General features: G+C 43.3%; 1 pseudogene; it reads right to left on the bottom strand.

The window, feature by feature from the left end:
• Positions 1–12,662: 12,662 nt before the first annotated feature.
• Positions 12,663–12,819, bottom strand: LOC110300952 (annotated as a pseudogene).
• Positions 12,820–13,731: the final 912 nt, after the last annotated feature.

Below are 13,731 nucleotides of genomic sequence, written 5' to 3'. Positions count from 1 at the left end.
TTCTTTCTTTCTTTCTTTCTTTCTTTCTTTCTTTCTTTCTTTCTTTCTTTCTTTCCCTTTTTCTCCTTCTTCCTTCCTTCCTTCTATATTGTCCCTGTCAGTCAGCAGACCAAGGTTCCTGCCAGCTCTCTGTCAGGGCTTTGATTTTGTCAGCCATGGCCAGGTCCTTTTCCTTACCCAGTCTCTTTTCAGCTTTGTTCAGCTGAGCTCCACTTGTCTACTAATTAGCTCTTTGGAGATTTCCCTTTTAAAACTCACTATCACAGAGGACAGGAACTGTTCAAAAGTTTTGTGCCTCATAGAAATTCCATATTCATCTCTACCCCATACAACCATATTTCTTAAAATTAGAAGTGGCAGGTCAGGCTAATTTAAGGTATAGAAGGAACATTGTGTATAAAGGGACACCTCCCTGTTCTTGATCAGGTATGGAGATGAGTGACAGGAAGGGAAGGGTCACATCACAAAACATGGACGGGCACAAATTAAAAAGAAGCCGCTGCTCTGTCTAACACATTCACATTTTCTTTATCTTCTGGTGTGCAAATATTGTGCTAGCTGAATATAAAAGTAGCACAACTTTAGGGTACAAAAAAAAAAACACACTGTAATAACATCAAGAGTGGTCTTACATCAAGGAGGGCCCTGAGGATGTCTTTGTTGTCAACTTCAGAAGAAAAGAGAGGAACAGAGGAGGAAACTGGCAGAAGGAATGGATGCCAAAAGGAACTCAAAGCATCAGGTCTGGGTGAGGTGATCGGTATTCGAAAAGAGTCTGCCTTCTGGCTCTGATCTGAGGGAATAGGCTGGCAGCCAAGCCAGAGGGCAAAGCAGCACAAACACACCTTCCGCACACTGCTAGCGGCTGCCTTGGTGCCTTAGAAACGGTGCTGGCAATTAGAAGCAAGCTAAAGAGGAGCCATAAGCAAACCACTCTACTTACAGAGAGTCTCTGCGTTTTGCATAAGTCCCGACCGGGGCTGCCCCTTCCGCCTGACCATACCTTCCCTCTGTCCTTGCTTCTCCCTTTCTTTCTGTTTCTTTGGCACGCTCTCCTTTATGTTCCCTAGTACATTTTCTACCCCTAACTCACTTCTGTTGGAAGTTGGGCTTACACCACATTTACACACTGCTAATGCCTTCAAGATGAAAGTAAAAACCTTTGAATATATTAATGCTATAACACAGATGTCTTACTTTTTCCCTTTCCTTTTTTTTTTTTTTAGGCGAGTTGATGCGGCTAATAACGATGCAGATTGTGCGGGATGGGTGTGCAGATGAAACAGGGGAATACAGATTAAATAAGGATTTCTTCAAAGCTGCACGTTTGCTTCATAATTTAACTTCTGGGCTTATCTCAGTGGTAGTAGGTGAGACCGGCATCTCAACATTGTTCTAAAACATCTTGGCATCACAGGAAACAATCTTCCAGCATGGCTGTCCTTCTTCTGAGCCCAGGAAAACAACAATGGAACACATAAGGGCTCCTGGTACCTTGTGCAGAGGTCTGAGGCACTGCTAATAACAAGGGCTCTGAGGCAGTGGATTGAAGGCTCGGCTTAAGAAGTGACGGGCATATACACTGCACTTTGTTCTTTGGAGCTATGGTCGAGTCGCCCACAGACTCTTCTGAATAGAGCATGTGGTATGAGGCAGAGGAGTCGGCATACTCTGGAATCATCCACAGGATGACATCATTATTAAACTCATTTAATCATTGAATAAAGTGGGAACTATTGATACTGGACCCTGTGGCAGCCAATCTGCCTTTTATGTCTGTTTATCCAAGAGCCCATAGTATGCCGGGGATTTTTCTCAGTCCCTGATGGGAGGAGAATGAAGTCCAACCCTGCTCTCTAGGAACTACTGTCCAGTGGGGTGGGGCATCTGTAAGCAGAGAGTCAGCGATATCACGGCTAGAGGAGGAAGGCAAGTTCTGTGTCTCTCTGAGAAAGAAGGGTACCGGGTCGCATGCAGTAACGTTACTTGTGGAGTTGGTCTTGAATGGCTGAGGAGAAGCTCGCCAGCTGGATGAATGGCAGGCCTCAAGTACTATGTAAGCATGATGAGGGGGTGGGAGGTTAAGGAATGGCTTGCGAGCAGTTGCTACAAAGCCTCAGATGCCAAGCTGAGCTTTTGGAATGCTCCTACAGGCAACCAAAGCCAACCAGAAGCCTATGAAAGGTGAAGAGCGGCCATTCCATGTTCTCTTTGGTCTCTATGTTAGCTGTGTGGAAAGAATGTTGACTATAGATACTGGGAGATTGCTCAGGACATCTGTGACTCTCTGGACCCGGGTGACAGTCAGCTAAAGATAAGGGACACAGAGAGACTTCTATTAAAGGAAGCACTTCAGCTGGATCCTCAGCCACCACTTTCCTTGACCTCAACTCTTGAGGTCAGATCTGAGGAAACCCGTTGAGAGCCTGAGGCTTCTTTCTGAGGGCAGGTAGCCCAGTTCCTGAGGTTCTATCATTCTTCCTTCCTGCGCCTGGTGTCCTTCATGAGGACAGTCACCCCTAAGTCCTCTGCACTGCTTCCCTCTGTCATCCCTTACACAAAGCACTGGTGAGAATAGAGTCTTCATAATGTATGACTAAATAACTGGACAAAACCAGACAGTGAGGGAAAAAATTGTCATTTAATATAGTGGTTAGCAGGTTAAGATTTCCTTGACTTAAAAGAGCTAAGGTGACTATTGCAAACAGTAGCAAATTTACCCTCTTGTGTTTGAAGATCAGTGGCCATCACTGTGTAGAGATAAGAGTAAGTATACTACTGAGGTAGTGATCTGTAATGGTGACAAGTGTCTCCGAAACCACACACAGAGCATGACTCTGTGGTATCAGACAGACTGGCTTCAAAGAGGGACTGCACAGGCCTGGTGTGTTTTGGAGGTGGCAAACTCTTGATGCAGGAAGAGCTGAAAAGCCATTCCTGACTGCAAGGACCAGTCATTTGAGCAGGCTATGTCCTGTAGAAGGAGATCTGACAGAGGCATTTCTTTATCTCATGAGTGCTGGGAAGGAGAATGGAGGCCTTTAGGGTAAAGGGGCCAGACTGAAAGAGTATGACAGGGACCAGTTTCCTGGAGACTGACACAAACCTACTCACCCTTAGTCTATCACTGCCTGCCCAGTATGCTCTAGTCTGGAGACTACTAAGCATTTCTGCTGCTTGGACCTACTCTTTCTTGTACACTCCACTTGGCTGGTTTCATTTAAAAGGGGCTCAAAGGATGCCTCACACTGTGTCTTTAAACACAGTTGACATGACCATCTGTCAAGCACTGAGGGTGTCCAGGAGAGAGTGCTTGCCACAGTCATCTGGCCAACTGGCCCTCTGCTGGACCCTAATAATTACATTATCAGAGCAGGGATGTTGTCCAGGCTTGAAACTCCAGACATCCCTAATGGATGAGATGAGGGCAGAAGAGGTCAGGGGGGACAGACAGGGATGAGCTGGCCCTGACAGCTGTCTGAGCTGCCCTGGAGATGGGACCTCATAGCTTTGAAGGCAGTTTTTGAAATCCCACATAGAATTCTGACCACTAGACTCCCTGTGGCTTTACAGTGTCTTCTCAACCCCAGAGAAAGTCCCCTGGGCAAAGCCACTTCCTTGAAGAGAATGAGCAAACTCCTTTTGAAATGATGACAGCATTGATGACAGCATTAACCCTTTGCTTATGAGCTTTAATGAAGGCTGGGAGTCCCCAGAAGCTGGGATTGTTTGCTAAGCATCTGCCTGAGTGGAAGTGTCCCAGCAAGAATGGGCACAAAGTGCACCCAGCCAGTGCAGAGCACCAAGGAGCTTTCTAAGAACAGCACCACATAAAGAAAAGAATATGAAGGGTTTTCTGTCCTTACATAGTTAAATAAAAATGTCTCCTGTGGATGACAGTTGAACATCGTCTGTGTAACTTCTAAAGGAGAAAAATGAAAAGCTAGAAGATCACGTGGAATAGATTTAAATATCATCATCATCATCAACAACAACAAAACGAAGCCCAAAACCACAAATGCAATCTTCCACCAAAAATGCACCCCAGGCTTTCCTAAATTCTTTTTACACCAGGACTAGAAGTATTAGTAAAGGGAATAGGTTTAGATACTTAAATGTACCATTCATAAAAGGTCTATCTTCTTGAGCAAGAAAATCGTACATTACATTGAGAATCAGCCACCCGTTCAGTACTGTGTGCCTTTTAATTTCACTCTAAAGCTACTCCAATAACAGCCACACCAGGAATGAGATACAAATGACTACACCGCGGTGAAGTAAGAGCACTGACTAACATGAACCTCTAGGAGCTGAAAACTAGGAGCGGAGCTCCATGTACCGGACCTGCAATGCAGCAGTGTGAGAACAAACGTGGTCAATTCCAAAGTCGCGGCCTCTTGTCCCACTTGACTTTGAACTGTGCTTTTGACAGATTGACTTCACTTATAAACAGAAGAAAGACAAGAAGGACAGGGCTAAGGGACACCCTGGGGACACCAGAGTTAAGAGCCTCTCTATTCTAATGCACGGTGGAAACGGTGATCGGCTTTCTCCCCTCTGGGAGAAACAACTCTTTTTTAACACTCCATTTTCCATTCCCCCCCACCATCCACCCTCTGTCTGTTCCACATCCCACACCTCCTTCCCACCCCACCCTGTTTCCACATGGATGTCCTCATCCCACACCCTACCTGACCTCTAAACTCCCTGGGGCCTCCAGGCTCTTGAGGATTAGGTGTATCATGTCTGAATGAACACAGACCTGAAAGTCCTCAACTGTATGTGTGTTGGGGGACTCATATCAGTTGGTGTATGCTGTCTGTTTGGTGGTCTAGTGTTTAAGAGGTCTCAGGGGTCCAAATTGAGACTGATGGTCCTCCTACAGAATCCACCTTCTCCTCATCTTCTTTCAGCCTTCCCTAATTCAACAAGAGGGGTCAGCTGCTTCTGTCCATTGGTTGGGTGCAAATATCTGCACCTGACTCTTTCAGCTGCTTGTTGGGTCTTCCGGAGGGTAGTCATGATACATCCCTCTTTTGGGAGCACTCCATAGCCTCAGTAATAGTGTCAGGCCTTGGGACCTCCCCTTGAGCTGGATCCCACTTTGAGCCTGTCACTGGACCTTCTTTTCCTCAGGCTCCTCTCCATTTCCATCCCTGTAATTCTTTCAGACAGGAACAATTTTATGGGTCAGAGATGTGACTGAGGAATGGCAACCCCATTCCTCACTTAATGTCCTGTCTTCCTACTGGAGGTGGGCTCTAAGAATGAGGACATCCTGAGTTTTGCAGGCAAATGGTTGGAACTAGAAAATATCATCCTGAGTGAGGTAACTCAGACCCAAAAGGAGATGCATGGTATGTACTCACTAATAAGTGGATATTAGCCAAAAAAAAAAAAAAAACCAAAAAAAACAAAACAAACAAACAAACAAAAAAAACCCAAAACATATAGAATACCCAAGATACAGTCCACAGAACTCAAAAAGTTCAACAAGCTGAAGTGCCCAAGTGAGGATGCCTCAGTCCCACTTGGGAGAGAGAACAAAGCAATCACAGGTGGGGAGGGAGGGAGGGAGGGAGGGACCTGGGAGAGAAAGTGAATGGGGTGGGGGGACAGTAGGGGGGCGGAGAAGGGAACCTGATCTGGTATTGGGTGACCAAAAAGGACTAAAGCCTTGAGGGCCAGCAGAAAGAATGTAAACAGGCAACCTCAAGAAATAGGAGGTTGGAGGGACCCTCCAGAATGCACCAGACACCTGGGAGGTGAGAGATTCCCAGGTCTCAAAGGGAGGGACCTTAGATGAAATGCCAGACAGTAGGGAGAGGAAACTTACAAAGCCTACCTCCAGCGGGGAGAAGAGAACTCTTATGCAAATGAAGAAGGTCCTTTGATGACTTCCAGGAATTAACTAGAACCCTGCCTGATCCTAAGCCAGCTGGAAGTTTGACAGAGAGAGAGAGAGAGAGAGAGAGAGAGAGAGAGAGAGAGAGAGAGAGAGAGAGAGAGCGCACTCTACCACAGAACATAAATGAACAGCCAGAAACTCACCGTGTAATAGTGACCAACGGCTAGAAGCAGCCCACAGAATGGTAGCTGACACTATAGATAGGCAGAACCCCTTACCTAGTAGCCCTGCAGGAAATGAGCAGGCTTACTTCTCTCAAAGAGCCTGGAGCAAAAAGAAACACTTAGCACAAATGTATTTGAGTATAAAAATAGCGTGTGAATCCTGAAAAATCAGAACATGTAAAACCAGTTACAACCAGATATAGGAGCCCATGCTGAGCCCACAGCCAAGGTGGCTCCACTTAAAATCATCTCAGGATTTCACCTGCCAGGCACAAGCACGCACGCAGCTGACCACAGTGCTGGCCACCCCAGAGGTCAGCTCTCTTCCTGCCACCCATTTCTCTAGTAAAAGACAAGATAGTAATTGCAGACTTTGGCATGTCAGAAAGATTTAATTAAAACATCAAATCACCCTCTGCTGAATGTTTTATTTCGTCTAAAAGAAAAGGAGATGGGTTGAACAGTTTTGACTTTGTGTTTAAATAGTGTACTTGAAGGATTCTTTTCCTTTCAGGTTAACTGGACACATAACGTAGCGCGTCATCATGCTAACTTCAGAATTGTGAAAACAGGAGACAAGAAAGGAGGAAACATTTTAATAGACTTTTCTTTAAGAAAATAAAAATTCAATGCTATCTCTTAATTGTACTATTATTCTAATATTGAGTATTTTAGTATGATATAGAGAAAAAAAAGTCCAGTTATAAGAAGTTATTTCCTCATGGAAAATTCTGCTACTTGTAACTAAATCTCGCAAATATTTAAGATGAAGACAGATCCACCAGGCTACTGTTTTTGCTATGATAAAAGGCTTTCTCTGTAGCACCATCATCATAAGCAGCATCAGTTATCAGCAGGAGCACGAGGGTAGTAAATAGCTAGCAATCGCTAAGTTTGGTTTAGGGGAAATGGACAAGTATTTCCAGCAGTGCTAAAGAGCCCAATGTCTAGGCCAGCAGACAAGTTCTCAGTCTATTTCTCCCGCTCTAAAGGCAGAGAGAGGTCTTCCACGGCCCCCAGGTGCCTCTCTATTTTGGTCATAAAGAATCTTTCTTGGGTACATACAGGCATATGTTTCAGGTGGAGCCACGGCTGAGCATATGAAGCCCATGTTGTGCATACCTGACAAGGTCCATAAACTGAAAGGAATTCTGCTCACTGTACTCTGAGCTGACAGTGAGGACTGTTCGCTCTCCCTCCTCCTCGGCTCTGGGAGCAACACTCACTCTCCCCTGCTCTGTGAGCCACACTCAGCTGTAAAGCCACACAGTCATGAAAATACACATTGTTTCCATTCACTCGGAACACATTCGAATGTGGATCCCTGCAGCCAGAATCCCCGGTGTGTGACTGCTTCCTGTTCCACAGAGATGTTTTGTTCTCTAGCCTCACTTAAGACATGCAACTTCATTTTTGAAGCTATGTTCTCTTCTGAAAAAAGTACTAAAGTGCTAGGATTCTTGGGAATTAAGTGTCCCTTGTCACAGTGGGTTGAGAGAAGAGAAGCTTAGCTGTGTTTGTAAAATCCCTGATGTTCAGGTATGATGTCAGTCGGGTATGGTGAGGACCAGTGACTTCAAGCCAGTTAATGGACAGATGTGAGGTGCAGAAAAGTTGCACTGCTCTTGGAAATGCTCTGTGTTAGTTTCTCATGGATGACTAGAAGTGGTGAAAATTATAATTAGAAATTATGCAGGATCCAAAAGAAAATGCCATTTCTGTGTCATAAAAGGAACGTGGGCTCTACCTGTTCCCTTCTGAGCTGAGTTGTTTGATCAGCTTTTCTCGGTCTCTGTGGATGTCCTTATAGAAGTCTAATTGAAGGACTCCTGTTCTCTTTTTATTTTTGCTCTATGAAAAATGTATTGGAGATGTCTTATAATGAACTTTGATATGGTGAAATGATAATAATGTCCTAATTATATATAAAAATGTAATTACACTTGCTTCTATTATAGAAAAACTCCCTTTATAATGAAGTGTTATGTTGGAAAAAGATTTTCATTACAGGCGGACTCCTTGACTTGTTAATTTGAACTCTGATTCATCACTTTAATATTAAAAAAGTTCTTTGTAAGTTACTTTTGATGTGTCTCATTTATGGTTCATTTCACTTCCTGGGCACCACAAGGAGCCCACATCCAAACTTCTTTGAAAGACACTTAAAAATACATCTTTCAAAAAAGAAGTTCTATAGAGTAAGCCAGCAACAACCAAGTAAAATATTACTGACTTGTGCTCACACTGAGCTGTGAAAACTTTTGTTTTAAAATTTGGAAAACGTCCTATTTATACACAGTTTCTTAGAGCTTTGCAGCACCTGGGTGTGACATGTCACTAGGAGGCTACTTAAGCTAGTGTTTAGCCACTGATTACTCTTATAGGTGACTTTACGACCATCTAGTGGAATGGACCTTTCTCTGTCTTTAGGGTCGCTTGGCTCATCATTTTGGCAAAATATAGGGCAAACGGTTAATCAGTCTGGTATTTTTTGCTATTTGTTAAGAATCAGGTCAAAGTCTTGGTAGGGACACATGATTTGAAACATTGTTTTAAGTCATTTTTAGTTCCAAGGCATTTAGCCGTAACGCTGAATCTATCCCCACCATCAAAAAGAATATTCCTGATGCAGAGAGATCTAGATTTGAACCATCTGAATCAACAAGAACATCGAGTTAAAATAAAGCATTCAAAATGATTACATTAAAGAAAAGAATGGTCTCAAACCACCATAGGATGTTATATATGTTTAGGGCATCATTTTCTGGATTTTAAGTAAGAATCTTTCATTAAAAAATAATATAGAAAAAAAACGATAATGTGGGTGGGACTGGAGAGATGACTGCATTTAAAAGACTGGTTGCTCTTCCAGAGGTCCTGAGTTCAATTCCCAGCAACCACATGGTTGCTCACAAACATCTATAAAGGGATTTGATGCCCTCTTCTGGTGTGCAGGTGTACATACAGAGAGAGGCACTCACACATTAAAAATTAATTAATTTAAAAGAAGATAATGCATGTTTTAAAGTGATAGGCTTTAGAATTAAGACTGGGGTTTAAAACTGGGTTTTATGTTTGATTACTCCAGAATCCTTACCTATGTTTATTTATTTATTTATTTATTTATTTATTTATTTTAAATAAGAAGTAGAAATCTTGAAAGTCTTAGAGAATTCTACTTTTAATCTTTTGGTGAGTATCCTGTTTCTAGGAATTTCACCGTTCCTCGAATGATGGGATGGAAGGGAGTTGTGCGTGCTCCTCTCTCCTCATTGTCCTGGCCACACACTCAAACCCTCAGTACATGCTCAGGTATGTGCTTCCAAGGTCTTGATCCAGTGCCCAACCCCAGAATTAGGCTTCCATTTCTCTCTGGAGTCCTTGCCATGGACTCCTGGACTTTTAAATGCTTTCTATCCAATCTGTTGTCAAATATCAGTTGGAGGTCCAGCAATCCCCAGAACCCACTGTGCAGCTACTGTGCCCTCCTCGTCATCCTTCCTGTGCTTACCTGGAGCTGAAGCCCTGAAAAGGCCTCATTCCCTGGTCATCGTGTCCATCAGACCTCTCTCATATCCACCCACATCTCCCCCAAACACAACAGTTCTCTCTTTGCTTGACATGACCTTTCTCAGAGCTCAGTCCCCAATCATATCTCTTCCTCAATCCTCTGCCTCTGAGAGTCTGGCCTTCCAGCATCATCCAGCATTGTAACACTAGCTCCAACCTTCACACGCCCACTCTAATTCTCAATTTCTTTCCTGCCTTTCAAGACCTAGTTCAGTTGGCACCACCTCCCAGAAAATGGTTGTTCTTCTAGTATTTAGAAGGACTGTCTCCTTGAGTTTTGGTACTGTTACCCTTTATAGTGTTGCTTCCACCTTAGTCTGCAGCGAGGTTGGTTGTATCCAACCCTCATCTTCACAAGACACTTGTGATTAGAGATTTTTCTCATCAAACATTTTCATTTTTAAAAAAAGATTTTTTTTTTTTTATTTTAAGAGTTTGAGTGTTTTGCCTGCAAGTGTGTGTGTGTGTGTGTGTGTGTTGCCCAAGGAGGCCAGAAAAGGGCACTGAATTCCCTGGAACAGGAAATATAAATACTGGTGAGACCATGTGAGTGCTGGGAAGTGAACTATGGGCCTCTGAAAGAGCAGCCATTACTCTAAACTGCTGAGTCATCTCCAGTGTTCTAAACTGCTGAGTCATCTTCCCAGGTCCCCACTCTTAAAATGTTAAGCATTTAAATTAGAATCTTCTCTTTCCCTACCTGCCAGCAAAGTTTATAACTTAACTGGCAGATAGAATGTCTACTCATGAAACAAAACTCACAAATTACCCACTGATTTCCTATACCAAAAAATTGATTACAATACCTAGGGCCCTTGCTCTTTGTCAGATTGAAGCACCCTTGCTGTCTGTAGAGCAGCGCACCTCTGTGGCTTTCACAGGCGATGGCAACCTGAGAGCAACTACGTTTTCCACACTGAACTTTTTGGTCTTTTTCCTAAGTGATGATGGACCCAGAGACTGTGGACAGTTCTAGTGAGTGCAAATGACACTGTAAATTTGCAAACATGACATCTCAGAGAGCACAGCCTGGTTCACCACTCCCAACTCCGACTATGATGCTTCCTATGGCAAAGAGAAGGCAGGAACCAATACAAGCACTCTTTTTAATTATTGTAATAATACTTATATTAGAGAGCCTGTTTTATGTCCCACTGAAAAGAGTGAAGTAGCAATGTTTTAAACTAGACAGTGGATATTTACTTCTGACAACATATCACTGCTTTTTAGGATAGTTTGAGTTTTTATTCCTCTTCATCTAGAGTATTCCAAATTGCCTCATGGAATCCTAGTGGGACAGAGAGATGGGTGTGGCTATGGGTCATTTCCAGGAGCATCAGTACTGAGAAGCCCTCTTGTCATCTTAGCTACCTGCTCCAATGTTCTGGATTCCTGAATGAAAGACCCACACACAGTCTTTATATTTTATATGCCTTAATCAGCTCAATATCTGGGTCACTTCCTAACCTCCATGTGGCTGATCCACATCCCGAGTTATTGCTTACTAAATCCTATATTCTATCTTGGCTGCCCTGGACCTAGCTGGGCAGCACGCTTGGGCTGTTCTCTCTTGGCTACTACATGGCAGCTACCTCCTCAGGCATGGCATCTCTTCTTCTCTACCTCTCCCAGCATGGCAGATCTCCTCTCCTTTCCATTCTCTCCTTGGCCCAGGAATCCTAAAAGTCCTGCCTCTGTCTGCCCTGTCTAGCTAGACACTGGCTGTTGACATCTTTATTTACCAATCAGAACCAACTGAGGGCAAGTTCCCAGAAGCTACTTGCATATAGATGTTCTTGTACAAACAGTTTTTGGAGACACAAATGAGCATAAAAATACAAATAGCCACATCTCCCCTTCTAGTAAGCATAGAATGTTCATTCCCATCAAAATCTGGCATTTTTATCATAATAATAGGACACAAAGCAAAACGTCTGAAACAGTTATGTCCAGTTGCCATAGAAATATAACCCAAACTAAACTGTCCAGAATAAAATACAACTTTTCTGTTGAAAAACATTAGGCAGTGGAGGCACACAGGCTACTGTAGGGGTGCAGCCACCAATAGATTCCCTACTTCTTCTGCCTTCTGTGCCACACAGCTCACACTGGCTGCTGGAGTCCGACCCCAAGAACCACATAAGAGACAGGTAAGGAAAGCATCAAAAACATTTCTCAGCTGAATCAGATCTTTAAACAAATTTCCTAGGAATCCTGCCAGATACCTTGACATCTTCAGCTTGTATTTTATATTAGCTTGTTCAATGAAATTCTCATCAAACGAAGGTGCAGAAACATCAAGAAAATCAGTATGTGACTAGTAAATACAACCATGATTTTGCCCGTGCTGTTATTTTGGGTGACGAGTTGAGCCTTACAGTTGGGAACATTATGAGTCGCGGGAACTGGTCTTCACGCGGAACCACCAGCAGGCTGTCTAGGTGCTGGGTCCCATTCTCTAGAACCAAGAGTTTCTCTTCTTCAAGTCGCAGAGAAGTGGCATCATCTGTAAGTCCGCTATGAACAATTATCGTAGGGAAACTTCGCTGAGCACACACACTTTCCCTGATGCTTCTAGAAGGGCAACAGCCAGACACTCATGTTTCTCTTACTACATCAAATGTTTATGGAGGATAGTGATCCTAAACATTTATTTTTCTTTTCTTTTCTTTTCTTTTCTTTTCTTTTCTTTTCTTTTCTTTTCTTTTCTTTTCTTTTTTCTTTTCTTTTTTCTTTTCTTTCCTTTCCTTTCCTTTCCTTTCCTTTCCTTTCCTTTCCTTTCCTTTCCTTTCCTTTCCTTTCCTTTCCTTTCCTCTTTCTTTCTTCCTTTCTTTCTTTCTTTCTTTCTTTCTTTCTTTCTTTCTTTCTTTGAAAGATTCTACATTTTATTACTGGACAAACCACACTTCCAATTTAAACATGAACAAGTCTCCAGGTTAAAAATGTTAAGCTCCATCTGGTAAGATTGATCAATGACTATGATTCAGTATAAACCCTCAGTCTTGCCATTGTGTGAATCTTCATAGAGCCAGCTTCATTTTCCTCTGGTGTCTTCTCTTAGAGTTGAACCTGACTTTGTCCCCAGTTTTCATCCGGATCCACCGAGGAACAGGACAGTTTTGCTTTTTGTTCCTTGGCCAGGAATCTCTTGATTCTGAAAGTCTTGTGAGAAGACATAACAAGGAGGCAAATCATGTGTAGGGTGCAGGACGGCAAAGGATAGAAAACAAGCTTTTTCCTTTCTAATGTTTCATCTGATAGTCTCATGACATTGGTAGAAGAAAAAGAAAACAAAAGGAGAAGACAAGAAGAGAGAGCCAAAATAAGAAAAAATGGACCCTCTGTGAACAGCAAACTTTTGCTTGCCACAGTTTGAGTCTTGGAATTTGGTGAATTGCTAGAAGTCTTTAGTCTCTGAGTCTTCTCGAGCCTCATCAGGATGATGAAAGGCCCAAGATGAACAAGCAGTGCCATGAGGAGACAAGGGCTCCTGTTCCCCTGAATTATTAACCAGGCTGCATTCAGCAGGCTGCTGCCTGCCTGCCGGCCTGTCTTCAGCAGGTGGTGGCCCTCTGCCTGTCTCTGCAGTACAGCTGTTTGTTCAGGGCCTCCCAGAGCTCACAACAGCCATTTGCTTGAGTTAAGACAGACACTGTCATTACTCTGTGCAGAACTTCACACAGGCCTTTCCTGCTAAATGCCTGAACCATCTGAGAAGCATCAGTCGGCTGCTGGAGTCGTTAATAATGTATCCATGCTTATCAATAGTTTCTGACAACTAATATTTAGAAGTTTCCTCAGAAGGACTGGGATGGATGTCTTGTTCACACCAGTTAGCTTCATTCTGTCAGTTACTGATGTTGACACTGTGCCCAACTGTGCTCTGAGAACCAGAGGTGCCAACACCACGTTGAGCTGTTTGTTCCCTTTCTTTGGAGTGTGTCTTGACACAGCCAAACAAACCACTGTATCTTGCCCACCATCTTTCCCCAACTTTACTTTAAGGAAAACATTTCTTGGCTCTTTACCTTGCTGTAGATTTGTAGTAACATAGGTTCCCCCACTCATGAATCAAGCCGACACTTTCTC

This window comes from Mus caroli, chromosome 8, assembly GCF_900094665.2.
Source record: "Mus caroli chromosome 8, CAROLI_EIJ_v1.1, whole genome shotgun sequence".
Lineage (NCBI taxonomy): Eukaryota > Metazoa > Chordata > Mammalia > Rodentia > Muridae > Mus > Mus caroli.
The sequence above is the reverse complement of the archived record's forward strand: the minus strand, read 5'-3'. Positions and strand labels throughout refer to the sequence as shown.